We start from the raw sequence: 8,395 nt of genomic DNA on the forward strand, positions 1-8,395 counted from the left end.
TTCCATAGTCTGAAATCCTCTTTGATCTCTTTTTTCAGAGTACTGTAATTTTCACTGTATAGTTCTTATACTTCCTTGTTAGATTGATTCCTAAGTATTTCATTTTTGTTGGATGCTATTGTGAAAAGTGTGGTTTTCCTAATTTCTCTCTCAGTGTGTTTTTTGTTTGTGTATAGGAGTGCTATTGATTTTTGAGTGATGACTTTTTACCCCACTAGGCTACTGAATGTCGTTATTAAATCTACAAGTCTTTTGGTGGAGTTTTGGGGTCTTCTATGTACAGTATCATGTCATCTGCAAACAAGGATAATTTCAGTTCTTTCTTTCCAGTGTTGATCCCTTTTATTTCTCTCTCCTATCTAGTTGCTCTGGCTAATGTTTCCACTCTATTGAACAGGAGTGGTGATAGTGGACATCCTTGTGTCCATCCTGGTTTTAGAGTGAATGCTTTCAGTTTTTGTCCATACCATTAGTATGATATTGGCTATTAGTTTGTCACAGGTGGCTTTTATCAGATTGAGGTAAAGATCATCTATTCTGATTTTCTGTAGATTTTTTACCATGACTTTATCAAAAGCTTTTTCTGCATCTATTGAGATGATCATGTGATTTTTGTCTTTGGCTCTGTTGATATGAACTTTTACATTTATTGATTTGTATACATTGAACCATCCCTGCATTCCAGGATGAATCCCACTTGATTGTATTGTATTGTATCTTCTTGATAATTTGTTGCACTCTGTTTCCTAGTATTTTATTGAGGATTTTTGTATCTATGTTCAGTAAGAGATTGGCCTGTGGTTCTCTTTTTTGGTTGGGTCTTTCTCTGGTTTTGGTATCAGGGTAATACTTGCCTGCCTCCAGGAATGAGTTAGGGAGAATTGCTTCTCTTTCAGTTTCATGAAAGGGTATCAGGAGGAATGGCATTAAATCTCCAGATTTCTTGTAGAATTCAGCTATGAATCCAGGACCTGGACTTTTCTTTGTTGGTAAGTTTCACTTCATTGATTGATAGTGGGTTATTCAGAAGTTTTATATCTTCTTCATCTGGCTTTGGTAATTCATATTTTTTTAGGAATCCGTCCATTTCTTCTGTGTTTGCCAACCTACGTGAGTAAAGATTTTTGAGTAACTATTGATGATCTTCAGAATTTCCACAGGATCTCTAGTGATTTCACCCTTTTCATTCCTTCTTGCATGGATTTGAGTTTTTTCTTCTTTTTTTGGCAAGTTTGGTTAGGGGTTGATCAATTTTATTCATTCTTTAAAAAAAAAACCCTTTGATTCATTGATTCTTTACTGTTTTCTTAGTCTCCATTGAGTTAATTCCTGCTGTGATGTTTATAATTTCCTCCCTTCCTTGGGCTTTGGGATTGACTTGCTGTTCTTTTTCTAGAAGCTTGAGGTGCAGCATTTGGTTGTTTATTGGTGCTCATTCTGTTTTCCTGATTTAAGATTTCACCGCTATCGATTTCCCTCTAAGGTCTTCTTCCATTGCATCCCACAGGCTCTGGAAAGTTGTAACAGCATTTTCATTTGATTGTAGATATTGTTTAATTTCTTCTTTGATTACATCTGTGACCCATTGATTGTTCTGGAAAGTGTTGTTTAATTTCTTTGTGTTTATGGAGCTTTTGCAGTTTTTTTTGTCAGTACTTTCCAATTTCATTGCAGTATGCTCAGATAATATGCATGGGATAATTTCAAATGCTTTGCGTTTACTTAAGCATGTTCTATTGACTACTTTATGATCTCTTGCAGAGAATGTCCCTTGTGCAGTTGCGAAGAAGGTGTATTCTGATGTTGTTGGGTGGAATACTCTGTAAGGGTCTACTAAGTCCATTTGTTCACAAGTTTGATTCAGTTCTGTTATTTCTTTGCCAATTTTTTGTCTAGCTGATCTATCTCTTGGTGACAATGGGCATTAAGATACCCCATTACAATTGTTTTCCTTATTTCATTTCTCAGGTCTGTTAATAAATGTCTTATATAGTTGGGTGCAGCTATATTTCATGAATATATATTTATCATTGTTATCTCTTCCCGCTGAGGTTTTCCCCTAAAAGTATGTGGTGATCTTTTTTTATCTCATTTGATCATTCTTAGTTTGAAGTAGACATTGTTTGCAAACAGAATAGCTACTCCTGCTTTTTTCTGGGTTGCTGTCACATGGAGTATTGTTTTGGATCTTTTGATGTTCAGTCTATCAATTTCCTTTTGAGTTAAATGTGTTTCTTGTGTATAGAGTATTATTGGATTTTGTTTCTTGATCCACTCTGCTTCTTTTGATTAGTGAATTGAGACCGTTTACCTTGATGGTTATAACTGATATCTATTGGCTTATCTTTGTCGTGTTACTTTCCTGCTATTGGCTCCTCCTTTTTCCCTCTGTGTAATTGCTTGCTCTGCTTGGTGGTTCCTTTCTGTTGTTGTTCTTGAAATTGTGGTCATTTTTATCCCTTTCTAGAGTATCTTTTAATGCTCTTTGTAGGGACGGTTTGGTGCTCATGAATTTCTTCAGTTGTTCTTTATCATGGAAATGTTTTATTTCTCCATTAATTTTGAAAGATAGTTCTGCAGGGTATATCAATCTGGGTTGGATGTTGTTTTCTTTCAGGTCCTGAAATACTTCATTCCAAGCTCTTCTTGACTTGATAGTTTGTGTTGAGAAATCTGCTGGAATTCTGATGGGCTTCCCTTTATAGGTAATCTGTTTCTTTTCTCTAGCAGCTTTTAATATTCTGTTCTTTTGCTGAACTTCTGGGATCTTGATTATTATATCAAGATCTGGATGTAGTTTTATTTTGGTTATGGCTAATAGGAGTTCTATAGGCCTCACTTACATGCATGTCAGATTCTTTTTCCATGCTTGGGAAATTTTGTGCTATTACCTCTGCAAATAGTCTTTTTGTGTCATTTATGTTGATCCCTGCTGTTTGTTGACACCTATCCATCTTACATTGTTTCTCTTTGCATTATGTTGCAGCTGTTGAATTGGTATTTCCTGGTTCCTTGTTATTTTTAAGAGATCCATCCTTTCACAATCATTAGCTGCAATGCTGTCTTCAAGGCCTGAAAGTCTATCTATCAAGCAGTTTTGCCAGCTTTTGATGGCATTTTTAATTTCATGGATATCTGTTTGAAACTATTTCATGCATTCTAATTCTTTCCTGTACAGGTATTGGTCGTTTAAGGTTTCCATCATTTTTCTGTGCTCCTCTATTTTTTAATCTACATCTTCTTAAGATGTGATGAGCAATTCTTTCATTATCGTTGTCACTTCTTTTTTTACCAGAGAGATTTTTTCTGATATGATGGTTTCTATGGCTTCTGTGGAGTTGCTTCTTTACTCCAGTTGCTATCATTTCAGAAATTTCAGGTGTATGACTTCTAAGCTCTTCTGTGTCTATGTCTCCTGGACTTGTTCTGGGTGGTGTGAAGGTCTGTGATTTCATTTTGCTCCTTTGTTTTGTCATTTTTGAAGATCTGGAGGTTCCCCCGAGCCCAGCCTCACTCCTGCGATGGTGTGGGAGGGCCAGAACAAGGGCCTGGAGGTCCCTGGTGCTCAGTGTGGCTCCCATAATGATATGTGGGGATGGCATGCAGTCACTAATGCTCCTGATGCTTTCTGGGGCCCAGCTTGAGTCCCAAACCTGTGGAATAGGGGATGCTACACAGTCACTGAGGCTCCCAAAGCTATCCAGAGCCCAGCCCAGCTCCCTTGCCAGTGGAGGCGAGGTGGGTACATGGACATCGAGGTTCCCAAAGTTGTCTGGGGCTCTTCCTGGCCACCCATGCGACTAGGGAAGCAGTGGGAGAAGTCCATCCCAACAGATCTTCCTTAAATGTCCTTTTTGCTCTTGAGAAATGGGCATTGAACCCATCACCGAACTATATTACCAGGCCATTTCATTTTTTTAAATTAAAGGCAGCATCCTGGCAAGTTGCCTGTGCTTGGTTTGAACTAGGGATCCTCTTCCCTGAGCCCCCTACCAGCTGGGATTATAGATGTTCACCACCTCACCTGTCTTTTCCCAAGTGCTTTTCTCAACAGTTTTCCAATCATATCCCTTCCGAGTTTCTGATTATCCAGCCAGACCATCAACTGCAGCCACTACTGAAGTTTCAGTCTGCCAATAGCAGAGACCAAACCTGAGCCTCTGAAGTGGCCCCATTCCCCAGTGCTACTATGAGGTTCACATCTGACCTGGTTCTTCCAGCCCAGACCTGCCAACCAGCAGAGGCACTAATGTGAGGAGGGAACTCACCTCATCACCACAGCTATCATAGTCAAGCACAGGATGTGCTAAAGAAGACAATAGAGAACAAGGAATTTTGCAGATCCCTGGACAACTGGAGACATCTGGAGAACACTGAAAATTTATACTGGACACTTCGAGGACTTATTACTCTCTGCCTGCACCAAGGTTTTAAACCATGTGCCTCACTGGATCCACATAATGCTGTGAAGTGGTCTCTGCCTCATTAGGTTGCCCACCCTGTATTCATAGTGTCATCAGCCAGTGATCCAGTTCCTGATTGATTATACTGGACCACTTTCACCAGTGAAGGGCAGCACTTTGTCTTTATTGGAATAGATATTTATTCTAGGTATACATTTGCCTTCCATCCATGTAATGTTTCTGTCAAAACTACCTTTTTTTGACATATAGAATGTCTTTCAGATTACCGTGATATTTCACACAGCATTACTTTTGACCAAGAAACTTGCTCCACAGCCAAAGAAGTGAAGCAACATTCTTACCATTTCCCTAACATCCTCAAGTGGCTGGTTTGAAAGATGTTGGAGTGCCCTTTTGATGATGAGTTATAGTGCGAGGTAGCTGACAATACCTTGCAGTGTTCAGAAGTCTATGTACTCTGAGTCAGCATCCAATACACGGCACATTTTGTCTCATATCCCTGACAAACTCATGGGAACCCACCAGCAAAATTTTTGCTTCCTGTTCCTACAGATATATGCCCTGCTAGCCTAGAAGTCTTAGTGCCACAGAGATTGGAGGATGTGTGGTTTAGCAGGCTGTACAACAAAAATTCCATTACAGGGAAGGAGTCCTCACTAATAGTTCTGGTTCTTCATACCTCTGAGTCCACAGGCTAAGAAGGGAGATATGATGTTTGTGGTGGTAGTGGGGTGAATGATCCAGATTTGATTCAATTTACTGAGGGGAAACTGGATTACTCCTCAACTACAGAGGTAAACAAGAGTATGACTGAGCTGTAGGAGATTGCTTAGGATATCTCATTGTATTACCACATACTCTTGTTAAGATCAGTTGGTAACTCCAACAATCTAAGGAGGCAGGATGGAAAGTGACCCAGTGCTCAGGAATGAAGGCATGAGTTATTCCCAAAACAAAGAATCAAGACAGGCTGAAGCGCTTCTTGAAGGGCACGGGTATATAAAATTGGTAGCAGAAAGTAATTAAAGAGGATAATCAAAGTATACATTAAATGCTTAAATAAAAGAAATTTATCACAGTAAAAGACATGTTGCCATCAATCCCTCTTGAATCATTCCCCTCACTCAAACATACTTAAATCATCATTCTTGTCCCTTTTTCAGGTGGTTTTACAATTCTTCTTTTGTATCTTTATGAGGTGTGGAAAATCATCCGGTAAATTTTGCTGCCAGGTGTCATCCAACCAGAAGGGCGACGTGCAAAGACATTAAGCCCTGTCTTTGTTCATCTTATTCACCAGATCTGGCACCATGTGTATTCTGGCTCTTCTCTAAATGTAAAATGAATATGATAAGTAAATATTTTGAATCTGTTAAGGACATCAAGGCAGCCAAGACAGCACCACAAGACCTGAAAGCAAACTTCTAGAACTGCTTCAGAAAGTGGCAAGAGTGATGGGATAAGTATGTCTGAAGCAAAGGTGACTCTTTTGTGTTGGCATAGGGTAAAGCATTTAAAAATCTCTGAGCACTCATTACATATTTGATCACACCTTGTGTATATACTGTATAAACCATAAGACAAGTTACCAGAGCCAGGATATTAATGGTCATGAGTATTTCTATCGCATTTTAGTAAGCATATGTTTTTCATATATACAGGAATTGCCCAGCTATCTTTGTTTTGTTTCCTGTACTCCTCTATCTTGTATTTCTAGAACACTGGTTGATTTAACATCAGTATGTAAGTATTGCTAGTATACACTGTAGTATTTAAATTACGGTAGTCAGAATAGTAAACATAACCCCAAACATACTTAAACTTTGCCACCTATATTGTGAAGAGAATTATTGTAAGTCCCTCATTCAGAATAAATTCCCTTGCAGGAGAATTTTTCATAAGTCCCATTTGTCTCTAAGCCAAAAGAGGGAGTCACTGGTAAAAGTTCAAATCTGAAATGTTCCTAAGTCGGGACTTACTCTAGTGCATGTCTGGTTGTCTTCGGGAGTCCTTGCGTCATGTTAGGTGGAGTTCTGATTGCACTACTGCCTTTAAATGGACATGAAGTGTGGGTTAAAGAAATGTAATTGGGTGTCAAGTTGACACGGGTGAACTGTGATGGTTAATAGTGATTGCCAACTTGATTGGACTGAGAGATACATAAGAGATTGGTAAAGCACGCTTCTGGGCGTGTCTGTGCGGATGTTTGCAGAGATGATTGGCACAGAGGCCAGCAAATGGAGGGGAGAAGACGTGTCAGGATTGCAGGTGGCACCACTCAGTAGGCTTGCAGTGTGGGTGGAATGGAAAAGGAAGACAGGGGATGTCAGCCTCCATTGGCTCTCTTGATTCTGCTGAACTGTGTGTCTTTGATGTTGCAATGGCCAGTCAACTTGGATTCCATCTTCTTCAGCCTTTTAACTTGGACTCACATGAGAGACTCTCCAAGGAGTTTCCAGGCCTTTAGCCTTGGACTTGGGCTGCATCCGGGGTCTCTGTTGTTCTGAAGCTTCCAGCTTCTTGGACTAAGCAGCTGCTGGGTCCTCTGACTCTCCAGCATTCAGACAGTCACTGTGCACTATCCAGCCTATTATCCTGTAAATCAGTCTAATAAATCTATTCTGTGTATGTTCTACCACATCGGCTCCTCTAGAAAACCCCAAACAAACATGGGCCAGTGTTTTATATCTCTTCACTGTGAAACAAATCTGTGCCTTAAAGGAAGAAAGTTGACAAATAAGATTGTGTTACTGATAAGTTGTCCTTGTGGAGCTTGTAATACAGGTTCTCATTGACACAGTGATTTCATATGACATCTGAGTTCCCATCTCATGCCAAGGCCAAGTATGGGTCAGAAATTGGGGCCAGGACAGAATCCAGGCACTTTGACAGCTAGAGGTTTGGCTGTGGCACTGTGTGGAGTCCTCAGGGTCCCCTCTGGACACTCTTTTGTCTTGTCTTGGAAGTAGGAGAGGTGTCTGATCCCTTGGAGCCCTGGGCTTCACCCTAGCTCACACTCCAGCTGTGCCCACGGCACTCACAGCCCCTGAGCTGGTCAGCAGGACAGTGTCTAGCCGACTGGCAGCACATTGCAGTGTTGGTAGAATGTAGAGGGGTTCCTTTCACACCTTGCCTCCCATTCTGTCTGGTTCTTGCACTTAGATTCACAAATAGGGTAAAATGTCAATCAGCTACCTTGTATAATTTTTAGCCAGATAACTGAAATGTCCAGTTCCTCCTAATACCCTAAAGAAAACATGGAAACCATACGGTCTATGTCTGCCCCTTGTCCTGGGCCCATTCCCATTTCAGTGACCCTGTTCTTCTACAGGGAGTCCTCATGCTTAGTATGACAACAAAGAACATTCTAATTTGCAAGTGTCGCCTTCTTCTGGTGATGGCTGCTGAATTAAAATCTCACGTGGGGACACCCCTTTTTGATGTGACCCAGGAGTCTTGAACCTCCCAGGCCCACTCTGCGAGCTTGTGTGAAGGGGAAGGGGTGGGTAGATTTGTTTATCCACTGTCTGGCAGGTGTCCAAGTGTACCTGTAATCCCCAGGGGACCCAGCAGAGGCAGGCAGGTTCAAGGACCCTTGGACAGATCTGAGGAACAAGGAGTGGAAGACCCGCTTTTGCTTCTGATCTTCCAGACCTCTCTCTGGTACTGGCTCCAAGCAATGGCTCGTCCTCCCCTGGTTTCTGGAAACAGGCATCTCCCAGGGGTAGAGGCTCTTGTGGGCAGGGGAGGAGGGGAAGACTAAAGGGGCGGGGCAGAACCCACCACTAGGCCCCGCCCCTGCCTTCCTTGCTCAGCCTGATAAAAGTGGCACTTCTGAGCTGCTGAGGCCTGTCTGCTCAACCCCGGGAACCAGCACCATGCCCATGATACTAGGTTACTGGAATATTCGCGGGGTGAGTGAGATGTCCGCCTGATGGGTAGGTGGGGGCCAAGGGGGTGAGGGGGTCCGG

At 41.5% G+C, this 8,395-nt stretch overlaps 1 protein-coding gene across 1 annotated transcript in view; it reads left to right on the forward strand.

Moving 5' to 3' along the window:
- The window catches only part of LOC102007810 (glutathione S-transferase Mu 2), a gene marked incomplete at its 5' end in the record, with an annotated part of 76,078 nt that overhangs the window by 16,363 nt on the left and 51,320 nt on the right, over positions 1 to 8,395 (forward strand).

This window comes from Chinchilla lanigera, unplaced genomic scaffold, assembly GCF_000276665.1.
Source record: "Chinchilla lanigera isolate Chin_1 unplaced genomic scaffold, ChiLan1.0 scaffold00034, whole genome shotgun sequence".
Classification (NCBI taxonomy): Eukaryota; Metazoa; Chordata; class Mammalia; order Rodentia; family Chinchillidae; genus Chinchilla; species Chinchilla lanigera.